This window comes from Sinohyriopsis cumingii, chromosome 4 (assembly GCF_028554795.1).
Source record: "Sinohyriopsis cumingii isolate HCF-2022 chromosome 4, ASM2855479v2, whole genome shotgun sequence".
Taxonomy (NCBI): Eukaryota; Metazoa; Mollusca; class Bivalvia; order Unionida; family Unionidae; genus Sinohyriopsis; species Sinohyriopsis cumingii.
Window position 1 is genome coordinate 1,866,268 of NC_142964.1, and position 26,325 is coordinate 1,892,592.

Consider the following 26,325-nt stretch of genomic DNA (forward strand, 5'->3'; position numbering starts at 1 on the left):
TACTGAAGGGATTGTTCTATGTCTTTTCTGTACATTTGTAGATCTTTACGTATTTGTTCCTCTTTTGTTAATGTTTATTTTGATTTAGTTGTTTAGGATTTGTGTTTCAATCGATACAGATGAGATATGAAATGTAGGAATGAAAATTTGTTTTCCTTAAGTTTATGAATGATGATAAACGTTACATCGGGCAGCTTCATTCTAAGTAAAATCTGACAGGAGATAGATGAGGTGCTTTGTTTCATTTAAGCAGAAATATGGTTTTAATGTTTAAATGAACTCGCCCCCACCCCTCCAAAAATACATATATATGTATTCAAAGGTGCAAGGTTTCCATTAACTACATTGAAATTTTAAGGATATATAAAGGAACGTAAATGTATAAATTTCATGACAAAAGAAATGTAAGTTTGTTAAGATCATACGGGTAAGCCACCTTTACGATTGTCGCTAGATATAGCTTATATAAAGATTATGATAGCATCATAGCAATTTGAATACTCTACAGTTGCCGTTTAATACCACAACATGAATGGTGTCTAATACATTCATCGCCATTATACAAGCTAGGTTAGAAACATAACAAAGTTTGAATGATGTAAGTTAAGGGCTTCAAAGTTGTAGAATCCATGGTTTGAATGGTTTCTTGCACAAAAAGTGGTAAAAGTTGATAGATTATCTATTTGATAGGGATATTTCAGTTTGGTTGTTGTAACAGGGCCTTGGGTTGTAGCTGTTTTATTCCCTACAAAATACTATACCCCACACAAAAGGGGCATGTGGTTCAACTGTAAAGTGCCCACACCCAAATCTGCCGTTGTATAATGCGTCGGCAGATCTGCGTCAGTGCAGTTTGTTAGTAGTAATCAGTAAAACATGCAAAATAGATCCTAATCTGCAGGTCTATTATGCTATGGATCTATGTTGTGTGGAGTAGTACTCTACTTGTAGGCGAGTATAGATGTAATTTGCACTAGATATATATGGCTTTATTGAGCTGTTGTGGCATTTTCGAAAGTCGAAAACTCATTCAGATTATCAGCAGAAGAAAAAAAATCCTTATCTGTGCAGACGTCTTGATTAATCACTGATATTCTACCTTTTTTAAGGAGAAGACACCAGATGACCCTGACTGAAGAGTGGCACTAAATCTCAGAAACCTGACTAAGAACAATGGGTTCAAACGTACAAATACTGATACTTCGAGGTGACCTACCGCTTGTAGTCTCTTGTAAGTAGAGAACAACTGCAAACAACAAGGATCGTGATCTGCCGTAACATAATACTCCTGCAGATCAGCGTCTATATTCCTAACAAACTGTACAGGCCCAGATTTACCGACACATTATGCTACTGTAGGTCTGAGTCTGTGCAGTTTGCACTTCGTCTCGACTTATACGTGAGTATATAGAGTGGTTTTCATTTGTTTTTAAATCTCAGTCTAAATAGCATTCTGGCGGAATAAACATTGAACAAATGTAACAAAAAGATCGCAAAATATATGTTACTCAACCTTGCAAAGTGCAAATCACTGCAAGCACAATGCAAACGTTACAGTCAATGACGAGCTTTAACGTTTTATTTGATGTTAATAGACATGACACGACCTTGTGTTTGTGGTATATTTTATGCAAGTGTTATGTATGTATGTATGTATGTATGCATGTATGTATGTATGTATGTATGTATGTATGTATGTATGTATGTATGTATGTATGTATGTATGTGGAATGACGAAACATACAGTCTGGATGTAGAAAAAAATTCCTCAGTCCAATTTTGAAACGTATATTTTAAGTTCTTTTTAAGTAATATCGTTAATGTTATTCCTCATCAAAGTGAATTTTCGCTTTTTCACCATAATTATGCTACTTTTGTTCAAATTGTTAGTTTATTATGGTGCGATTCATAAACTGAAACACACAAAAACTGGAGGCTGCATTAGAAAAAAAACATTGTTTTTTAAATTTTTTGGGGACATAGAACATTACTTACATGCTCATCCACCACATGGAAGAAAACTATACTGTTAGTGATACGTCCCGGTAACTATCATGTAACGAATTTACTACCTCGCGAACACAACTCTTCTAACTAAAACGTAATCGTCATTGTATGTTGCGAATCGTTTAGCAGACTCGGCTCTACTTGCACCAGCCATCTCATTTGGGCCGAAAAACAAGCATCGTGCAGATCAGTCTGACAAATCAGCATTGTTTAATTAAAATCTAGCCTTCCCTGGCGCAATGATTTCCATTGGTTAATCAATACACATAGTAACTCAATTTAGTATATAATACAATCGTTTTCATATATTTGCATAATACATTATTTATTTGTATTTTAACTTTTGAAGAGGAGGTTATTATTTGGTTTTAGTAATTGTCTATTGTCATGTGATTTACATACATCCGGCTGGAATAAGTTTTAAAGAAATACTGGATTGTATATCATTATAAATTACCAATCATACTTCTAGAATTTTGTTTAGGCGGAAACAAAAAGGTATCCGACAGCAACCCCCACCCGCACAAACTCATTACATTTAAACGTTTGCAAAAACCTGTTCCAAGGATATTAAATACTTAAATCGATTATGACAAAATAAAACTAAATGATTGTGGATGAAAAGGAGAAGCTAACTGGAGCATTTATTGGTCGAAGATGAACTTAAAAAATGTTTTGAAGATTATTTTACATTTTAAATTTGGGTCTGACGCGGGACCGAAATAAAAGGGGGCACGTTCCATGCCACCCCCAATCTTGTTTAAAGAGCCTATAGCTAGGTCTAATCCGTCTAATACTGTGCCCAAAATTTACGTAATAATGATACACATATAAATAACAGTTTAAGGACTGCCTTTAGCGTGTGTTTGTAGATCTTAAATGCCTCGGACCTCCCAAATCCTTACTCCGGCATTAGTAGCACTTAATGCTGTAGGACCGCTCTGGTGGCCTTGTGGTCAGAGCGTACGTCTCGGATGCGGTACAGTTCCACTTTGGCTCAACTTCACAGATTCATACTGATTCAACTTCACCCTCCACCAATTTCAGTCTGGCACAACAACACCTCCCACTAATTTCAGTCTGGCGTAACAGCGTTTACCACCAGTTTCAGTTTGGCGCAACAACACCTCCCCCACCACCAGTTTCAGCTCTATGCCTGTAGTTTTGTTGTTCCAAACCGACACTCTGTGGCAAGATCCAAGCGATGATGTCCCGCGTTTAGTAAAACCTCAATATGTTTATTATATAATAAAAAAGACGTTCAAGACCCAAGAGTAATGTACTCCTGCGTGTCGAGAAATACGGGCATCACCCTACGAGCGACCTACAACGAGATATACTCATTCAGTAACTACAAGTCAAGGTAATAAAACAAACTACTCTAGTTAACGCTGTACGCGTCAACTGAATCAAATATACTTTGTCATCTTTTAATGCAAAACCGAATTACTTTCTTGCCTTATTCCGTGACAGTGTACTCAAGAAAGAAAGAGCAGGTGGAAGAGACAGACTGTTATCGCATTGCCAGTAAAAGCTCTACAATCAGCTTCAAACTAATAGTTTTAAATAATAATAGCAGAAGTTTTCACTTAATTCTTACGTTCGCTTTGCAGTGTCTATTTTATATAGGCAGTTATGCATATTTAATTTTTGTTGTTTGTTGTGTTTTTCTCTCTCAGTAATTGTACGTTCTGTATATCTGTATTTTGTGATTATACTTAGTTCAAAATCTAGTTAATAGTCAACCAGACCATTGACATTTATTTCGTAAGTAGCATAATACATATTTATTATTTCTTAGTGATTATATATAAAATATTGAGATCATTATTAATTGAAATGTGTGTACAAGATACAATCTTGATTCTGACCTACGAAGGTTCTAGAAAAGACACTTTACGTTAACCAAAATGGTAATTGCAACCTAAGTAAAGATGAAGGATATACCAACATGTTTACATAAGGATTATTCATTCGTGCCTTAACATCCGAAGCATAATCAGTTTCATTGTTGTATTCAGATTTTAATTTGGGTGGAAAATAAAAAAGTTGTTATAGTAGTTAGCAAGATGACCAGTTACACAAGAATTGAACTTCGTTTTTCACAGGATTCATGACGTCAGAGGCTTGAGCATAGATTACAAACCACATTTAGCCATAACGAAGCCAATGTCCTACAGGCACAATGTTTTAGAAAATGTTACGTTTAATTATTATTATTAAAAGTCGTTATACAAATCGTAACGAATCTCAGGGAATAAATAACTGAACTATATTCTAACTATTGTTGTACAAACATTGTCAAAGCATATAGGAGAGGCGCATGAATACATACTTACTTCCTTTCTAATGATGATGCTATCAACTTTTAACTTCTGCTTTTTCCGTTTCACATAATGAAATTTTGTCCGGTCCAAATTGTTTGAACCAAAGTTTGGAAAGAAAGTTTAGTTATTCTACTTTCAAATGAAAAAGTGATATGAATATTACCGTATCACTTTCTCTGATGTCAATTTAATGAGTTAAAAGTTTCATAGTATATTTTTAATTTATTGTTAGAACTAATTTTAGTATATTTCGGTAGCACGTTATGGTGATATTAACGACATTAAAACCTGATTTAAAGATGGCAGCTTAAGAGTCTAAGAAAATTCTATTTTTATTTAGCTAATGGTCAGATCAATCTAAGAAAATTTTCTTGCGCTGCGTTTAGTTCAGTCCTTATTCCCAAGAAAGAACCACTACATTATAAAGTATGGGACAAAGTATTTTGTCACTAATGTCCGATACATTATTTGCTAAATTATAATTAAAAATTAATCAAATTTGCACAGAGTAACGATCATAGATTCGTTTATCCAATGCACAAAAAATCGGTAAAGTTCATTAGTGGATTTTCTTAGACATAATTAAGACGTAGTACACTAGTTATCATGCTGAAAGGTTGCGTATTGGAATCCTACTATCGGATCGGATGTTTACTGGCTTATAAATCTTTTCCAACTGCAAACAACATAGACTTCTAACCAACTACATTGACCCCGATCTGTCAACATAGACTTCTAACCAACTACACTGACCCCGATCTGTCAGTGCATGATCTAGTTCTAACCATTTTGCAGTTGTATCAAACTAATAAGCGATTATATACGGTAAACATGATTAATCGATAAATGCCCTCAGTATGCTGGATCTTAGAGAAAATTCGGTTTCATGAGAGTAATGATATATTGTTTAGAAAACGTATGATAAATCAAATATCGTTGGCGGTTATTGAAAAAGAATAACTATATTCGTAATGGTTGCTATGACAATAAACCGCTACCATCAATCCTCTTCAAAGAGTTGAGTTGATGATCACTTCTAGACAGGATAAAATATCACATGACAAATTGTTTTACATCAAACTGTTCATCATGAACAGCCATTTTGAAATATCATAAGTTTCCTAAAATAAAGTAATGTCATTACTATCTAGTAACCTCATATCCTTCAAGACTCTACATAATGGGGCGTCTATCGATACATTATTATTACCGTATATAATCTCTTGTTAGTATAATTCAGCGGCAAATTACATTAGATCTAGCTCTGCCATGACATCATACGCTGGCAGATCAGTCTACGCAATGTGTTTGGAGTGTTATAAAAGAAATGACAAATACATTTATCTGCCAGCGCATTAACCATGTTTTTAGCGCTTTGATAACACTCATAAGCGAGTGAACACGGTACTTCTCTTGCAACCAATCAATGAAACACAATCTCAGCATACCACTACAATGCGGTGTTTAATTCTCTTATAACGACATACAGATCATAGTTCATCAACTGGAACTAGCATTTTTGCAAGTGAATAAGACCGGTCAGGTTGCCGTTAACGCTTGTTCGATTTTTTATATAATCCCTTCTTTAAAGCAGCAATTCACATTTATATCCGATTTAAATTCAACAGTTTATATTGCTTCTTTTACAGAATGACATGCGCCTGTAAGCTTTTTGGCGCTTACCAGGAAGACTGGCCTAGTGGTAATTCTAAGACGTGTACAGCTTTTCAAGAAATAAAAACCCAAGTTAACCATGCTGTACTTAATTAAGGTCGCATTTTTATTTTGGTCCATGAGTGAAAATGAAATCGAATATATATATATATATATATATATATATATATATATATATATATATATATATATATATATATATATACGAAATTTAGGTTTATCAAAACTATCGATATTATTCAAAACATTTGTTATTAACAGGCTTTTCTTTTTTCTTGATCAGCGGTTTTCGGTGTTGCGTAAATACAGTTATAAAACGTTGTGGTGTAGGTACTAATGCGGTTTTTGGTGTTGCATAAATACAGTTATAAAACGTTGTGGTGTAGGTACTAATGCGATTTTCGGTGTTGCGTAAATACATTATAAAACGTTGTGGTGTAGGTACTAATGCGGTTTTCGGTGTTGCGTAAATTCCAAACAATATATTGTATGTGCACGTGGAACTTTTAAGATTCCAGTTTGATCTTGGAAAATTGCAAGCTCGCTCGTGTCAAAGTGAATAGCAACCCTGGCTGGTAAACTCAGTTAAGTTCGCTTAGGCGAAAATCCTGTTCATACGCAAATCAGCGTCTGTCAGAATTAAAACGTCCGTGAATGTTGAGAGAAAGCTTCTCGTATGCTATTAAGCTTTCATTATATGTGGCATGATGAAATCAATATGCGTTTGCTGGGTCACTGAAAGCTGACGAGCACGTGATACTCCAACAACAATATGTCCACATATTGGCAATTCCTGCCTAGTTTGAAATGTCATAGTCGAGTAAAACAGTGGTTGTCGTCCACCTACTCTAGTTAAATAATCAACAATTTCAAGTGACAGTGAAATCCGTACAAGTCAAAATAATAAATATGAGGAGGCCATTGGTCCAGTTGATGAATTCAGGTTAACGATGCCGGTTTCCATCTTTTGCATTCGGGTCATTTCTGACTTGGATAACTTTAATGACAACGAAGTGTTATTTTGTTTGGCTGCACCAAGCTGGTCCATCTGTTTGAATCAACGACACGGAGATACTTTCCGTTAACATTTACTGAAATTTGTTTCATGTGACACCGCAATTATTTTGTATTGCGCTCATTATTTTCTTTTATTATTTGTTTTGGGCTAAGGTCAACCTTTACATCTGATATGATATTGTTTTGATATTATGCTTTTCAATTACAACATATACAGTTCACTGATGTGCCAATTACCATCCTTTGAACATCTGCGGCCTCCAGTTTACCATCATTTGACCACCTGCGGCCTCCAAGAATAAAATTGTATCAGAGAGAATTACATCAAAGCATCTGCAAAGTCAGGGATAGGGGAGTAGTGAAGTGGGACCGTTTAGCCTCAAGGGGAATTAGCATTAAAAAATACCCTGGGACTGTTTAGCCTCAAGGGAAATTTAACATGGACAAAAACCCCTGGGACTGTTTAGCCTCAAGGGAAATTTAACATGGACAAAAACCCCTGGGACTGTTTAGCCTCAATGGGAATTTAACATGGGAATATGGGACTGTTGAGCGTCAAGGGAAATTGAACAGGGCGGGTCTGTTGAACGTCAAGGGGAAATGGAACAGGGTCGGGACCCTATTTTAATAGGGTCTCGACCTTATGGGTCTATGGAAATTGAACATGGGAATAAATCGTGGGCCTGTTTAGCGACAAGGGAAATTTAACATGGGGAATGGGCCTGATGAGGGACAATGGGAATTTAACAAAGGGAATTTTAACATGGTGGGACTATATAGCGTCAAGGGAAATTGAACATGGTGGGACTGTCTAGGGACAATGGGGAAATTGTATAGGGCCTGTCTAGGGACAATGATGGTAGAGGGCCAAACACAACAGAGACAGAGACAGACATACACTAGTAAAAGCCTGAGATTTATCTATAAAGCATTACTAAGACCTGAAATTTTGCAGAGGTGTTCAAAAATTTGCATAATTGTAATGATGCTATAAATAGCTATAATCAAGGAAATGCTCAACGACAAAATTGATGTGACTAAAAGTAACGCTAAAATGACGAGATTGTTCCATAATTTAAAACATATCCCCGAAAATTAAGTTACAATGGTTTAGACTAAAATGGATAAATTAGTAACTACTTATAATATCAACTTGTGTGACGATCGTGGATAAACACCCATGTATCTATTTATAGCTATAATCAGCTGAAATTGCTATGAAATCTCACTATCTCTTCATAGCTACAACTTGTGGGTTATTCCATTGGAAAACCCCACTATCTTTTTATAGCCTCAGCTTGAGTGACGTTCCTGTTTATGAACTCTAGTACATATGTATAGCTACAACCTGTGGAAAACCCCAAGTCCATATTTATAGCCTCAAAATTTCCAGCGTCAGTGACGTCACTGTACTGAACACTAGGGGATAAATGGCAACAGTGTTGCAAGTGGCTGACATGAATACGCGCTACTGTTGGTAGGTAGGTAGCGTGCATTTGATAGGGATAAAGTGAGTTTTATAGGGACAGAGACCAATACACACACACACACACACACACACACACAGAGGGAAGAGGAAATACACAAACCCCAAATATACTATTCACACAACGTCGCTAACGCGTACAAACCCCAAATATACTATCCACACAACGTCGATAACGCGTACAAACCCAAAATTTACTATTCACACAACGTACGCGAACACACACACATACACACAGACACACACACACACACAAAGAGGGAAGAGGAAATAAACAAACCCCCAAATATACTATCAACACAGATGGAAGCGGAACAAAAACCAAAATATGCTATCCACACGGAAGGAAGGGAAAACAAACCCCAATATACTATCCATACAAACGTACGCGAACGCATACAAACCCCAAATATACTATCCACACAACGTCGCTAAAGCATACAAACCCAAAATGTACTATTCACACAACGTACGCGCGTAGACATACGCACACACACACACACACACACACACACACACACACACACACACACACACACGTGTTACTGCATTGGGTGACAATAGAACTGGTAGTACTTTAGTCTGGAGTGTTTTGAGAAATGGGCAGACTTAACATTATATTGGAGAGAGAAAGAAAGAATGGTAAAGAAAAAACGTAGACACCATTTTTGGTTTGTTACTTTGTGCGGTATTATAGGACAAAGATAACTAAGACAACCTCACATTCTGTGTGAGAAATGTTCATTGTTTTCATTCATTCATCAATTTTATAAAAAGGTATTGTAATATATATTGTCAGCTGGCTGCTTAACATTTTGCTGTATATCTCAAATTTAAGAGATGTCCTGTGTTTCGTAGCACACGCGACTAACATTGTTGAAGAGTTTTCACATATCTAAGGCGGGGAAAAAAGTAGCACCAAAACGCGCCCTGTTCTAGGAATCACGGTACTAATTCAGTCCCCATAGTAAACCTATGCAAACCCCATGATCTTCAAAGTTCAATAACTTACAGTTTTTGAGTACTCATGATCAAACCTATATTTATCAGTATAGATGAAACCTGGATGTCAGCTTCTGTGTCGAGGAAAGGATATGAGCCGCGGCATTTTCTGGACCTGCAATTGTTTGAAACATGTGCTTTCAATTCTGCACCAAAGAGTCAGGTGCTAATTTTAGTAATGAGTGATCCAAACTCAAGAATGTTAAAGGACTGAAATTCCATCAATAAAACAATGTGTCTATTTTGTTTCACTTACAACTAGGATAACCTCTCAAAAGGTTCTTTTTCCTACAACATAACTTACATTATTAACCAATCCTGGTCAGCCTAACCCATATAAATACTCTATTTTGGCAGGCTGGTTCCCATTTTTCCATACTATTAGTACGTGTGTCCTCTATTGCCAGTCTAAACTCAGAGAAAATAGGTTGAACATTGGTAAATTTGTTTCTGAACGCATGTTTTGGTTTTAGAATTCAGAGTTAAACATAGGTAGGGTTATACAGTGCAATGGCACTCGCGTTATTCTTTAAAACGTTATGTATTTGTTGCCTTTCTGAGAAGAAAAAAAAAACGGTAGACCTAATGTTGTAAACTTTTCCGTGACACATTGCGGTGCCAAAATAAGAATAAAGCTAAAATACATGAATTGTCCAAGCTCGTCAACTCAGGATTTTACTTGATCCAACGATTTACTGATAGAAAAAAATTTCAATAAAAACTACTATAAGGGAGAGAGAGAGTATGTTATTCCTACTTTAAAAAGAAAAAGAATAACGACAATTACGTTTGTTTTTTATGGCATCTTTTCCCTAAGAAACTTTCAAGGAAACACACATTGCACTTAGAAAATAAAATCCATCGGAAAAAATCCACCATTATAAAATATCACCAGAGTGAACTGCTGACAAATGCGACTAAAACGTACTCACAGAATAGTACAATTAAACGTCATTGTAAAGATTTCCACTTTAGAAAATGTGAAGTATCACAAGTTATTATCACAAACAGAAGTGGAACATAGGGGCTTGCAAGAAAGAAAATAACTCAGGCAGTTGGTGTCATCAAGAGTGCTAGAGACGGTACCCGAACTTGCTTGCTTGCTTACTTGAATTAAAGTGATTTTTCGCTCCAATGGAGCATGTATCACTGGTTTAATCACGCACCGCGTGATTTTTAATTACTCTTGGGGAAGGAAAGAGAGCCTCATCCCCCAGGCTTTTATGTACTCACAGAGTACATTTAAATTTAGCCACTCAAGGTATAGGACTAACTAATCCTTAACAACCTGACTGAAAGGCTTTAAACATGAGTAGGAATAGTCTCACCACACACTCATTTTTCTTAGTTCAATTGAAATGCCTCAGGTGTCAACCCAAGCAGTATGTAACGCCCGCTACGATTGGTCGGCAACGATGACGTCACATTAGGACACATGGGCGTGTGGCAGGTGGAAATCGTTCCACATTCTGCCACGTGTACGATGTCCGAGCGTGGTAAAGGAGGAAAATGTTGCTCAGCAAGCCAGCCATGGATGTTAAGTACTCCCCAAAACGCCAGCCCGTACCTATTTAAAATCAAGTCGTGTCACCAAAAAAGAAGAGGACGTGTACAACATCGAAAGCATTCTCAAACGCAGAACCCGTAAAGTGGGCAAACGACGTGTCAAGGAAGTCAAAGTCCGTTGGAAAGGATATCCACCCAGTTTTGATTCTTGGATCGGCGCTTCGCAAGTCATCGACTATAAAAAGAAGTGACCATCATGCCCTTTCACACAGACTCAGCTACTGCGACCATTCCTTCAGGCAGTTCTTCTCTGCAAGATTTACAAAAACAACCCTTGTGGGTGTGGTGTGGAGAACGTGTGCCTAAAACGCAAATCGTCTTTTTCTGCCAAATCTTCGTGGTGTATTGTGTCATCGGTGCAGCCATTGCCAATCGGAGTTTGCAACAAGGAGACAAACAATTGTGGACCATTTTATTGAGCAGTTGCATCGGTTACCTGCTTCCCAATCCCTCCCTGAAATTCTCTTCCAACGGGAACAATGGGAACCTTGTGTCCAGTGCCAGTGCCAGTCACCACTCCAACAACAAAAACCCCATTTGACAATCTGATTTAAAAACAATAATGTGTTATGGATAAGTTTTGGTATGCCAGAATGACTGCTAGTTACTGCCTTGCATGCGCTGGTGTAAAACACAACAGTTTATTGCACATAGTTATGAAACTTTATAGTTTTACCAGTGGAAGTGGGAATACTATGTCACGTAACCTCTTGCTCTTGAAAAGTAATATTATTGGAACACCATTTGGTATCTCAAGAATTGCTTCCACAGTGATATTACGACTTATCGTAATGAGCTTAAGATCGAAACCTTAGAAAATGTTTCTTGTACTGCTGATGACTATTCCTTAGCGCACAAAGTTTCTTTTGTAAGTAAGTCTTCTACTCAGCAGTCATCTGGAAAAAGAACATTGCAGCCTAATACGAGCCCTTCCAAATTTCAATCTGGCAGAACTTTAAGAAATCTAGCTTCTGATAAGATTGATCAAATGCCTTTATCTCTTTCTACGTGTACCTATCGTAAGAAGAAGGGACATATGATTGCTACAAATTGTAAAATAAGCAACATAATCAAGACAGACCTAATCCAAATGCTTTTATTTCTATGAAGTCAAGGTCACAGCCATATACTGAAAGCAATACATTTGTGGGTGCTAATACATTATATTCTGATTTTATTATGAAGAACCATGAATAATTCATGTGAAAGGGTTCTGGGTTATTCTGCCAGTTTTGTCCTTATCACAATTTGAACGGACACAGGACATTCTCATAGTATTTTATTATCAGGTACTTTGTCTTTTTCTGAGACATGTTCTTTTAAGTGGAGTGTCCTTATTCAGGGAGTAGAGTGCGTCTTTGCTAATGTTCCTCTCCACTGTGAAAATTTGTCCTTAGGTGTATTCTCATAACCGGTGACGATCGGAGCAATACATTCTTTACCCATTGAGAGCGTCCATTTATTACTAGGCAACGACCATGCTCGCGATAAGATTGTAGTTAATCCATTGGTAACCGGCAAGTCTTTTGTGGATCAGAATGTTGATCCTATTGAAAACTAATTACCTGATTTATACCCAGCTTGTGCAGTTACTAGAGCTACGGCAAAGAAAACGTTTGGGAATAATGTTGATCAAGAAAGTATTCCTTTAGTTGACACATGTAATTGTCAGGGCTTTGATGAGATCACTCCTACTCCTTGAGTGGATCAATCAAAATGATTTGATCGTAGTGATCCTCTCTTAACTACACATTATCTTTATTCTAATCCGGGTGAGAAAAGAAAATATCTTGTCGTCGAATACGTAAAAGATCTTCAGATCTGTTTGTTTCTTAGGGTCATTATTGAAACTGAAGCCACACAAGTACATGTTTGTTATTTCATTACAAATTGAATTCTTATGAGAAAATGGAGACCTCTCGAGGTACCTGCTGGTGACGAATCGTCAGTGAACTATCAAATTGTAGTTCCGAAATCATGCAGACAGGAAATACAACGTCTGGCACATGAAACTCATTTGGCTGGTCATTTAGGGATTAATAAAACTTATCACAATATCTTGAATCATTGATATAGGCTATAAAATAAAAGTGATGTTTGTAAATACTTCAGATCTAGTCACACTAGTCAAATGGAAGGAAATACCAATTAGAAGATACATAAAGCTCATCAGCAACCTATTCATGCATTGGAAGAACCATTTAGCAGAATAATGGTTGATTGCATCGTTCCCTTACTTAAGACTAAGTCAGGTAACCAATACTTATTGACCATACTGTATGCATCAACAAAATGCCCAGAGGCAATTCCTTTGAGGAATATTAAAACTAAAGCAATAGTAAAATCTTTGATAATTTGTTTTACTCAATTTGGCCCTCCCAAATCTGTCGAATGTGACCAAGGGTAAAATTTTACATCCGGAATTTTACGGCGGTTATGCTTGAATTTGTCAGCCAGCTGTTCAATTCAAACGTGAAAGTAAGGTTCAACAGAACAATGTAGATAACGTGTGCGTCTGCTGATAGTGTTATGTTTCCCTTGCTCATTTTTCTAGATTTTCTTCAGATTAGATAATACGGTCCTTACAAAGTTAATAAGAAAATGAATGTGTTAAAATACAATAATGGTATCCATGGGATGCAAAGAATTTGGAGGAATACCAGTATGTTGAGAGTGATAGCCAGGTTCATGATGCAATTAATATAGTTGTACATGTCCCACTCAGCAGTTATTAAAGCGAAGGAATGCAATCGGACTCCACTGATTTGGGAGTAACAAATTTTCGGAATTCAGACGTTATGAGTAATCTGGACCAGAAACTTTCTCATCTGCAGCAACAAGAAAACAACGAACTAAAACTGTTATTACTCGAATATGAGCACTTGTTTCCAGATGTTCATACAAGAACAAATACAATCTGCCATTAAAATCGACACCGGTGATACAACCGTATAGGGTGAAGCCTCTCAAATAGGATTGTTTGAAACCAAAATCAGTATTTGTTAGTGAATGATTTCATAGAGCTCAGTAAAAGTGACTGAGTTCACCATGTATACTTGTTCCAAAACAAGACAATAGTTTCGGCATGTGCACTGATTATTGAAAGGTGAACAGTGTGACTAAAACAGATTCATTTTCATTACCAAGAATCGATGACTGCATTGATAAAAGTGGAAATGCCAAGTATGTCACCAAATTTGACATTTTGAAAGGATTTTAGCAAATTCCTCTGACGGAAAGTGCAAAAGAAATTTCGGCATTCGTGACTCCAGATGGACGTTATCAGTATAAAGTGATGCCGTTTGGAATGAAAGGTTCTCCTAGTACGTTTCAACGTTTACCTAACATGATTACACCTTGTCTAGATAATTGTGATTCTTACATCGATGATGTCCTCATCTACATCGACAGATGGAAAAATCATTTAGCAACAATTCGGAAATTCTTTGAATGACTCACTGACAAAATTTGACAATTAATTTATCTAAAATTGAGTTTTGTTGTGCTTTTGTAACATTTTTAGGAAACAGGTTATACATATACATGCCAAGATCAAGGTTCTCTTTGAATTCCATGTGCTTGTCAGCAAAACAGCAACTGATGCAATTTCCGGGTATGGCTGGATACTACGGGAATTCTTTTTCCAGTCATCACATAATTGCTGAACTCCTGACAAATGCATTGAGAAAGAAAACCAAGTTTTATTGGTTTGAAAATGTCAGGAGGTTTTTAATAAGTTAAAGGCCATACTTAAGAGTGCATCAGTTCTTACAGCACCGAATGTCAGTCAATCATTTAAACTGTCTGTTGATGCAAGCAATGTTGGGGTTGGATCAGTATTGATTCAAGAAGACAAAAATGGTGTAGAGCCCCAGTGTGCTATTTTCCTAAGAAATTAAATAAGCACCAGAGAAATTATTCCATAATTGGTAAGGATTGTTTGGCTTTCATATTGGCATTACAACCCTTTGAAGCCTACATGTAATAAGTTCGTTCTTCGATTATTCTATTAGTCATCACGACCCCTTTACTTACATCGGCAAAAAGAAAAACAAAAATCAAAGATATTTTGATAGCACATGCACTTTTACTTGTATTAAAATATATTTTGTCATGTATACTCTGTGTCATTTATGAGACCTCATCTTATGTTTGTACCACATGTATAGTTGATTTATATTAAAATGAAAGCTTTATTTCGTAAATCTTTTTTTCTCTTTAGGAGAGGAAGTCTGTGGATATTTACTTTAGTTGTTGTTTATTAGTTTTAATTTTTTTATTTCACTGCGTGGGAATGTACTGTAACATTGTACGTTGAACTTGACTTTGTCCAGAATTGAATTGATTTCTGCTTCACCTGACTGCCTTTCTAAAACAAAATTTAATTTTCTTTATTTTATTTTAACAACTAATACATAGCTACATTATTCAGTTTGTGTATGAGCTTAATATCATAAGTATTATTAATGTTAACAAGAAGGAGTAAATATGTTTATTTGGGGCAGGCGTTGGAGTTTCCTAAGTGAATTTTACAGGTTGTGGTGTTGTAAGCAAACCAGGCTCATTAGATCATTCTGGAAGGTACATTTCCATTAGGTGAAGATGCTCATTGTGACCTGCGGTCAAGTAGAGAACTATATAATAATGTGACTGTGAGGATTTTACCATTCATGCAACTAGCACCTTCAAGTTTTATTGTGTTGTGATCGGCTTCGGCTAAATTTTCTTTTGCTCCAATTATTGGATTCAAGTGATTATTTTCTCTGGAAAAACAAGGATGCTCTGATAGAATTCTTAGATAAAGACATTTACTGAAATTTATAATATATTCTAACCTGGAATAATAATATTGTGATTCAACGAAAGACTGTAGACACATCAGCACTTCATAAGTTATACCAGACTCATCATAACGTTAATTTTTGGATGTCATAGGGGCTTTTAGTTTTTTCAGAACTTTAAATTACTAGGACTTGTGTCTTATCTAATTTTTGATTACTACTGGATTTAATTCGCAATATCGTTAAGTTCTTTTTTCTCATTTTCACTTTGCATTCTAAGAAAATAAATTATTTGTTGCCTTTCACTATTTTATGTTATTTATTTTAAAGCATATACTCGTAACATTAGACATTGACTTTTAAATTGTACTCCCATTTGATTGGTCTTTACTGTTTTTGTAATATCTCTGTTCCAAAAGATGTAGGAACTACAACTTCACGTAAACGGAAACGTTGATCAGCTTGCGATGGAGATTGTCCAGAATGTTATTGCACATAACCAGAAAATATAAGAGAAGAATTGCAACAGGGAACAGGAAACTAATACGCATTTGTTCAGGTTCATTGTCAGGTTGGTGATTACGCTCGTTGGAATAATTGAGAACATGCGCTCTGGTTGGCTTCGGAAAACTAGCAAGATGTGAAAAGTTCATTTGTCTTGATTACCTGATATTTTTTTAGCTCGTCGTTTAGGTTGCTGCTTTATTAAATAGTTTCAAGTCATATGTACACATGTTTGAATGGTTATCACGGAACTAATGTTTAACGTTTAAATCACAAGAAATAGCTTGACGGATTTTTATATTTTACCCACGTTTAATCAGAATACAATACACATAAAGATTGATTCATTTGTTAATGGTTTAATTTATATATATTTAATTTAATATTAGTGTACTTTTTCATTCATTCATTCATTCATTCCATCATTCCATCATTCATTCATTCCTTCATTCCTTCATTCATTCATTTATTCCTTCATTCATTTATTCATTCATTCATTCATTCATTCCATTATTCATTCATTCATTCATTCACTAACACATTCCTTCCTTCATTCCTTCATTCATTCATTCGTTCGTTCGTTCGTTCGTTCGTTCATTAATTCATTCATTCATTCATTTGTTCATTGTTGTTCAATGTCATACCTCAACATTTCACAGAATGGTGTATTCAAACGCTCCAGGATCGCTGTGGTTTGGAAAATTACATGTATTATTAAAGTTAAGCGAATTCCAAAATTGTGCGGCCTCAAAAGTACAGTTGAGCGTACATAAAAGCAATATTGTGTATGTACTCTTGCAGCCACAATTGCTTAATTACAAATATACACCAGTATAACGGAAAGTGTTATCTAAAATGAACACAGGGATGTTATCATACATACGAATCAATAACATTATCATATATGCTAATTCGCACTATATGTTGATCCAGTCGCTCGTATGTCGACTTTGTATTCAATTAGCGTCTAATTTTGGCTGATGTTTTTAATTCTCTAGAACTAATTATATATTTCCTTGATTTATGTCTTAGGAATCCAGAATGACTATACTTTTATTAGAATTATTAGGTGGAGATGCGAATGTGTCTCTTACACACGCATGCCCAAACTACTTAATGTCTCTCATCATTTGTTTGTTATCTGTTCATGGAGCAGATGGCATAGGGGTTGGTGCGTTCAGGCAAAGCGATATGTGCCGTTTACCTGCGGTCCCGGGATCGAATGAAAAGTTCTCCAACCTTAATTATAACTTATTCGTTTCGCATATATATATATATAACACTTGTGAAGCTCCCATAATATTAAATATTGTCTCGAGTTAGCGGTATAATCAAAATAAGGATCTGTTTCGGGGAAAGAAAGGTGTGATTAAGATACAGGTTAAATATACAACTCTGGAGACTGCTTCAAAGTTTATAACCGTTAAATAGGTTGGAATAAAAAGGACAACATTTATGATTAATGGAGCCAGAGATAATATATATAGCATTCACAGGAATGACTAATTGACTAATTGACTTGATGTATAGGAAATAGGACGCAAGAAACTTTAAGGAGAACAAATGGGAGTCATCTGACTAGGTGAATTAAGGATCGAGATAAGATGTTTTCTTCATGAAATTTGCGACAACGGGGATGGCGACTGTGTTCCACGTTGTTTTAGGACTCTCCATGATTTTTTAAACAAACTTGGATGGTCAAAACGTAATCATTTACCAAACGTAGGATAATTGTGTAATCTATCTGTATGTCGATATTGCAATTGTTATATATATACCGGTGTTTCTATCAGTTACACATATCCTTTGAATGTTACCAACAACAAAAAAGTCCAGCACACAAGAAGGGAAAATGCATAACGTCTTAGAAACAAGAGCAAATACGACAAGGTGTAAAACATCTATATTCAATACATTATTATCTCACACAGACCAAATCTGGACAAACGTTGAATATCGTACTAACAGGTATGTTTAGGTCCAAATGGTACGATGTATTGTGTTCAATATCGTACTAACAGGTATGTTTAGGGCCAAATGGTACGATGTATTGTGTTCAATATCGTACTAACAGGTATGTTTAGGGCCAAATGGTACGATGTATTGTGTTCAATATCGTACTAACAGGTATGTTTAGGGCCAAATGGTACGATGTATTGTGTTCAATATCGTACTAACAGGTATGTTTAGGTCCAAATGGTACGATGTATTGTGTTCAATATCGTACTAACAGGTATGTTTAGGGCCAAATGGTACGATGTATTGTGTTCAATATCGTACTAACAGGTATGTTTAGGGCCAAATGGTACGATGTATTGTGTTCAATATCGTACTAACAGGTATGTTTAGGGCCAAATGGTACGATGTATTGTGTTCAATATCGTACTAACAGGTATGTTTAGGACCAAATGGTACGATGTATTGTGTTCAATATCGTACTAACAGGTATGTTTAGGGCCAAATGGTACGATGTATTGTGTTCAATATCGTACTAACAGGTATGTTTAGGGCCAAATGGTACGATGTATTGTGTTCAATATCGTACTAACAGGTATGTTTAGGGCCAAATGGTACGATGTATTGTGTTCAATATCGTACTAACAGGTATGTTTAGGGCCAAATGGTACGATGTATTGTGTTCAATATCGTACTAACAGGTATGTTTAGGGCCAAATGGTACGATGTATTGTGTTCAATATCGTACTAACAGGTATGTTTAGGGCCAAATGGTACGATGTATTGTGTTCAATATCGTACTAACAGGTATGTTTAGGGCCAAATGGTACGATGTATTGTGTTCAATATCGTACTAACAGGTATGTTTAGGGCCAAATGGTACGATGTATTGTGTTCAATATCGTACTAACAGGTATGTTTAGGGCCAAATGGTACGATGTATTGTGTTCAATATCGTACTAACAGGTATGTTTAGGGCCAAATGGTACGATGTATTGTGTTCAATATCGTACTAACAGGTATGTTTAGGGCCAAATGGTACGATGTATTGTGTTCAATATCGTACTAACAGGTATGTTTAGGGCCAAATGGTACGATGTATTGTGTTCAATATCGTACTAACAGGTATGTTTAGGGCCAAATGGTACGATGTATTGTGTTCAATATCGTACTAACAGGTATGTTTAGGGCCAAATGGTACGATGTATTGTGTTCAATATCGTACTAACAGGTATGTTTAGGACCAAATGGTACGATGTATTGTGTTCAATATCGTACTAACAGGTATGTTTAGGGCCAAATGGTACGATGTATTGTGTTCAATATCGTACTAACAGGTATGTTTAGGGCCAAATGGTACGATGTATTGTGTTCAATATCGTACTAACAGGTATGTTTAGGGCCAAATGGTACGATGTATTGTGTTCAATATCGTACTAACAGGTATGTTTAGGACCAAATGGTACGATGTATTGTGTTCAATATCGTACTAACAGGTATGTTTAGGACCAAATGGTACTATGTATTGTGTTCAATATCGTACTAACAGGTATGTTTAGGACCAAATGGTACGATGTATTGTGTTCAATATCGTACTAACAGGTATGTTTAGGGCCAAATGGTACGATGTATTGTGTTCAATATCGTACTAACAGGTATGTTTAGGACCAAATGGTACGATGTATTGTGTTCAATATCGTACTAACAGGTATGTTTAGGGCCAAATGGTACGATGTATTGTGTTCAATATCGTACTAACAGGTATGTTTAGGGCCAAATGGTACGATGTATTGTGTTCAATATCGTACTAACAGGTATGTTTAGGACCAAATGGTACGATGTATTGTGTTCAATATCGTACTAACAGGTATGTTTAGGACCAAATGGTACTATGTATTGTGTTCAATATCGTACTAACAGGTATGTTTAGGACCAAATGGTACGATGTATTGTGTTCAATATCGTACTAACAGGTATGTTTAGGGCCAAATGGTACGATGTATTGTGTTCAATATCGTACTAACAGGTATGTTTAGGACCAAATGGTACGATGTATTGTGTTCAATATCGTACTAACAGGTATGTTTAGGGCCAAATGGTACGATGTATTGTGTTCAATATCGTACTAACAGGTATGTTTAGGGCCAAATGGTACGATGTATTGTGTTCAATATCGTACTAACAGGTATGTTTAGGGCCAAATGGTACGATGTATTGTGTTCAATATCGTACTAACAGGTATGTTTAGGACCAAATGGTACGATGTATTGTGTTCAATATCGTACTAACAGGTATGTTTAGGACCAAATGGTACGATGTATTGTGTTCAATATCGTACTAACAGGTATGTTTAGGGCCAAATGGTACGATGTATTGTGTTCAATATCGTACTAACAGGTATGTTTAGGGCCAAATGGTACGATGTATTGTGTTCAATATCGTACTAACAGGTATGTTTAGGGCCAAATGGTACGATGTATTGTGTTCAATATCGTACTAACAGGTATGTTTAGGTCCAAATGGTACGATGTATTGTGTTCAATATCGTACTAACAGGTATGTTTAGGGCCAAATGGTACGATGTATTGTGTTCAATATCGTACTAACAGGTATGTTTAGGACCAAATGGTACTATGTATTGTGTTCAATATCGTACTAACAGGTATGTTTAGGGCCAAATGGTACGATGTATTGTGTTCAATATCGTACTAACAGGTATGTTTAGGGCCAAATGGTACGATGTATTGTGTTCAATATCGTACTAACAGGTATGTTTAGGGCCAAATGGTACGATGTATTGTGTTCAATATCGTACTAACAGGTATGTTTAGGGCCAAATGGTACGATGTATTGTGTTCAATATCGTACTAACAGGTATGTTTAGGGCCAAATGGTACGATGTATTGTGTTCAATATCGTACTAACAGGTATGTTTAGGGCCAAATGGTACGATGTATTGTGTTCAATATCGTACTAACAGGTATGTTTAGGACCAAATGGTACGATGTATTGTGTTCAATATCGTACTAACAGGTATGTTTAGGACCAAATGGTACGATGTATTGTGTTCAATATCGTACTAACAGGTATGTTTAGGGCCAAATGGTACGATGTATTGTGTTCAATATCGTACTAACAGGTATGTTTAGGGCCAAATGGTACGATGTATTGTGTTCAATATCGTACTAACAGGTATGTTTAGGGCCAAATGGTACGATGTATTGTGTTCAATATCGTACTAACAGGTATGTTTAGGGCCAAATGGTACGATGTATTGTGTTCAATATCGTACTAACAGGTATGTTTAGGGCCAAATGGTACGATGTATTGTGTTCAATATCGTACTAACAGGTATGTTTAGGACCAAATGGTACGATGTATTGTGTTCAATATCGTACTAACAGGTATGTTTAGGGCCAAATGGTACGATGTATTGTGTTCAATATCGTACTAACAGGTATGTTTAGGGCCAAATGGTACGATGTATTGTGTTCAATATCGTACTAACAGGTATGTTTAGGGCCAAATGGTACGATGTATTGTGTTCAATATCGTACTAACAGGTATGTTTAGGACCAAATGGTACGATGTATTGTGTTCAATATCGTACTAACAGGTATGTTTAGGACCAAATGGTACTATGTATTGTGTTCAATATCGTACTAACAGGTATGTTTAGGACCAAATGGTACGATGTATTGTGTTCAATATCGTACTAACAGGTATGTTTAGGACCAAATGGTACGATGTATTGTGTTCAATATCGTACTAACAGGTATGTTTAGGGCCAAATGGTACGATGTATTGTGTTCAATATCGTACTAACAGGTATGTTTAGGGCCAAATGGTACGATGTATTGTGTTCAATATCGTACTAACAGGTATGTTTAGGGCCAAATGGTACGATGTATTGTGTTCAATATCGTACTAACAGGTATGTTTAGGACCAAATGGTACGATGTATTGTGTTCAATATCGTACTAACAGGTATGTTTAGGACCAAATGGTACGATGTATTGTGTTCAATATCGTACTAACAGGTATGTTTATGACCAAATGGTACGATGTATTGTGTTCAATATCGTACTAACAGGTATGTTTAGGGCCAAATGGTACGATGTATTGTGTTCAATATCGTACTAACAGGTATGTTTAGGGCCAAATGGTACGATGTATTGTGTTCAATATCGTACTAACAGGTATGTTTAGGGCCAAATGGTACGATGTATTGTGTTCAATATCGTACTAACAGGTATGTTTAGGGCCAAATGGTACGATGTATTGTGTTCAATATCGTACTAACAGGTATGTTTAGGGCCAAATGGTACGATGTATTGTGTTCAATATCGTACTAACAGGTATGTTTAGGGCCAAATGGTACGATGTATTGTGTTCAATATCGTACTAACAGGTATGTTTAGGGCCAAATGGTACGATGTGTTGTGTTCAATATCGTACTAACAGGTATGTTTAGGGCCAAATGGTACGATGTATTGTGTTCAATATCGTACTAACAGGTATGTTTAGGACCAAATGGTACGATGTATTGTGTTCAATATCGTACTAACAGGTATGTTTAGGACCAAATGGTACTATGTATTGTGTTCAATATCGTACTAACAGGTATGTTTAGGACCAAATGGTACGATGTATTGTGTTCAATATCGTACTAACAGGTATGTTTAGGACCAAATGGTACGATGTATTGTGTTCAATATCGTACTAACAGGTATGTTTAGGGCCAAATGGTACGATGTATTGTGTTCAATATCGTACTAACAGGTATGTTTAGGGCCAAATGGTACGATGTATTGTGTTCAATATCGTACTAACAGGTATGTTTAGGGCCAAATGGTACGATGTATTGTGTTCAATATCGTACTAACAGGTATGTTTAGGGCCAAATGGTACGATGTATTGTGTTCAATATCGTACTAACAGGTATGTTTAGGGCCAAATGGTACGATGTATTGTGTTCAATATCGTACTAACAGGTATGTTTAGGGCCAAATGGTACGATGTATTGTGTTCAATATCGTACTAACAGGTATGTTTAGGGCCAAATGGTACGATGTATTGTGTTCAATATCGTACTAACAGGTATGTTTAGGGCCAAATGGTACGATGTATTGTGTTCAATATCGTACTAACAGGTATGTTTAGGACCAAATGGTACGATGTATTGTGTTCAATATCGTACTAACAGGTATGTTTAGGACCAAATGGTACTATGTATTGTGTTCAATATCGTACTAACAGGTATGTTTAGGACCAAATGGTACGATGTATTGTGTTCAATATCGTACTAACAGGTATGTTTAGGACCAAATGGTACGATGTATTGTGTTCAATATCGTACTAACAGGTATGTTTAGGGCCAAATGGTACGATGTATTGTGTTCAATATCGTACTAACAGGTATGTTTAGGGCCAAATGGTACGATGTATTGTGTTCAATATCGTACTAACAGGTATGTTTAGGGCCAAATGGTACGATGTATTGTGTTCAATATCGTACTAACAGGTATGTTTAGGGCCAAATGGTACGATGTATTGTGTTCAATATCGTACTAACAGGTATGTTTAGGGCCAAATGGTACGATGTATTGTGTTCAATATCGTACTAACAGGTATGTTTAGGGCCAAATGGTACGATGTATTGTGTTCAATATCGTACTAACAGGTATGTTTAGGGCCAAATGGTACGATGTATTGTGTTCAATATCGTACTAACAGGTATGTTTAGGACCAAATGGTACGATGTATTGTGTTCAATATCGTACTAACAGGTATGTTTAGGACCAAATGGTACTATGTATTGTGTTCAATATCGTACTAACAGGTATGTTTAGGACCAAATGGTACGATGTATTGTGTTCAATATCGTACTAACAGGTATGTTTAGGGCCAAATGGTACGATGTATTGTGTTCAATATCGTACTAACAGGTATGTTTAGGGCCAAATGGTACGATGTATTGTGTTCAATATCGTACTAACAGGTATGTTTAGGGCCAAATGGTACGATGTATTGTGTTCAATATCGTACTAACAGGTATGTTTAGGGCCAAATGGTACGATGTATTGTGTTCAATATCGTACTAACAGGTATGTTTAGGGCCAAATGGTACGATGTATTGTGTTCAATATCGTACTAACAGGTATGTTTAGGGCCAAATGGTACGATGTATTGTGTTCAATATCGTACTAACAGGTATGTTTAGGGCCAAATGGTACGATGTATTGTGTTCAATATCGTACTAACAGGTATGTTTAGGGCCAAATGGTACGATGTATTGTGTTCAATATCGTACTAACAGGTATGTTTAGGACCAAATGGTACGATGTATTGTGTTCAATATCGTACTAACAGGTATGTTTAGGGCCAAATGGTACGATGTATTGTGTTCAATATCGTACTAACAGGTATGTTTAGGGCCAAATGGTACGATGTATTGTGTTCAATATCGTACTAACAGGTACGTTTAGGGCCAAATGGTACGATGTATTGTGTTCAATATCGTACTAACAGGTACGTTTAGGGCCAAATGGTACGATGTATTGTGTTCAATATCGTACTAACAGGTACGTTTAGGGCCAAATGGTACGATGTATTGTGTTCAATATCGTACTAACAGGTATGTTTAGGACCAAATGGTACGATGTATTGTGTTCAATATCGTACTAACAGGTATGTTTAGGGCCAAATGGTACGATGTATTGTGTTCAATATCGTACTAACAGGTATGTTTAGGGCCAAATGGTACGATGTATTGTGTTCAATATCGTAATAACAGGTACGTTTAGGGCCAAATGGTACGATGTATTGTGTTCAATATCGTACTAACAGGTACGTTTAGGGCCAAATGGTACGATGTATTGTGTTCAATATCGTACTAACAGGTACGTTTAGGGCCAAATGGTACGATGTATTGTGTTCAATATCGTACTAACAGGTACGTTTAGGACCAAATGGTACGATGTATTGTGTTCAATATCGTACTAACAGGTATGTTTAGGGCCAAATGGTACGATGTATTGTGTTCAATATCGTACTAACAGGTATGTTTAGGGCCAAATGGTACGATGTATTGTGTTCAATATCGTACTAACAGGTATGTTTAGGGCCAAATGGTACGATGTATTGTGTTCAATATCGTACTAACAGGTATGTTTAGGACCAAATGGTACGATGTATTGTGTTCAATATCGTACTAACAGGTATGTTTAGGACCAAATGGTACTATGTATTGTGTTCAATATCGTACTAACAGGTATGTTTAGGGCCAAATGGTACGATGTATTGTGTTCAATATCGTACTAACAGGTATGTTTAGGGCCAAATGGTACGATGTATTGTGTTCAATATCGTACTAACAGGTATGTTTAGGGCCAAATGGTACGATGTATTGTGTTCAATATCGTACTAACAGGTATGTTTAGGGCCAAATGGTACGATGTATTGTGTTCAATATCGTACTAACAGGTATGTTTAGGGCCAAATGGTACGATGTATTGTGTTCAATATCGTACTAACAGGTATGTTTAGGGCCAAATGGTACGATGTATTGTGTTCAATATCGTACTAACAGGTATGTTTAGGACCAAATGGTACGATGTATTGTGTTCAATATCGTACTAACAGGTATGTTTTGGACCAAATGGTACGATGTATTGTGTTCAATATCGTACTAACAGGTATGTTTAGGACCAAATGGTACGATGTATTGTGTTCAATATCGTACTAACAGGTATGTTTAGGACCAAATGGTACGATGTATTGTGTTCAATATCGTACTAACAGGTATGTTTAGGACCAAATGGTACGATGTATTGTGTTCAATATCGTACTAACAGGTATGTTTAGGGCCAAATGGTACGATGTATTGTGTTCAATATCGTACTAACAGGTATGTTTAGGGCCAAATGGTACGATGTATTGTGTTCAATATCGTACTAACAGGTATGTTTAGGGCCAAATGGTACGATGTATTGTGTTCAATATC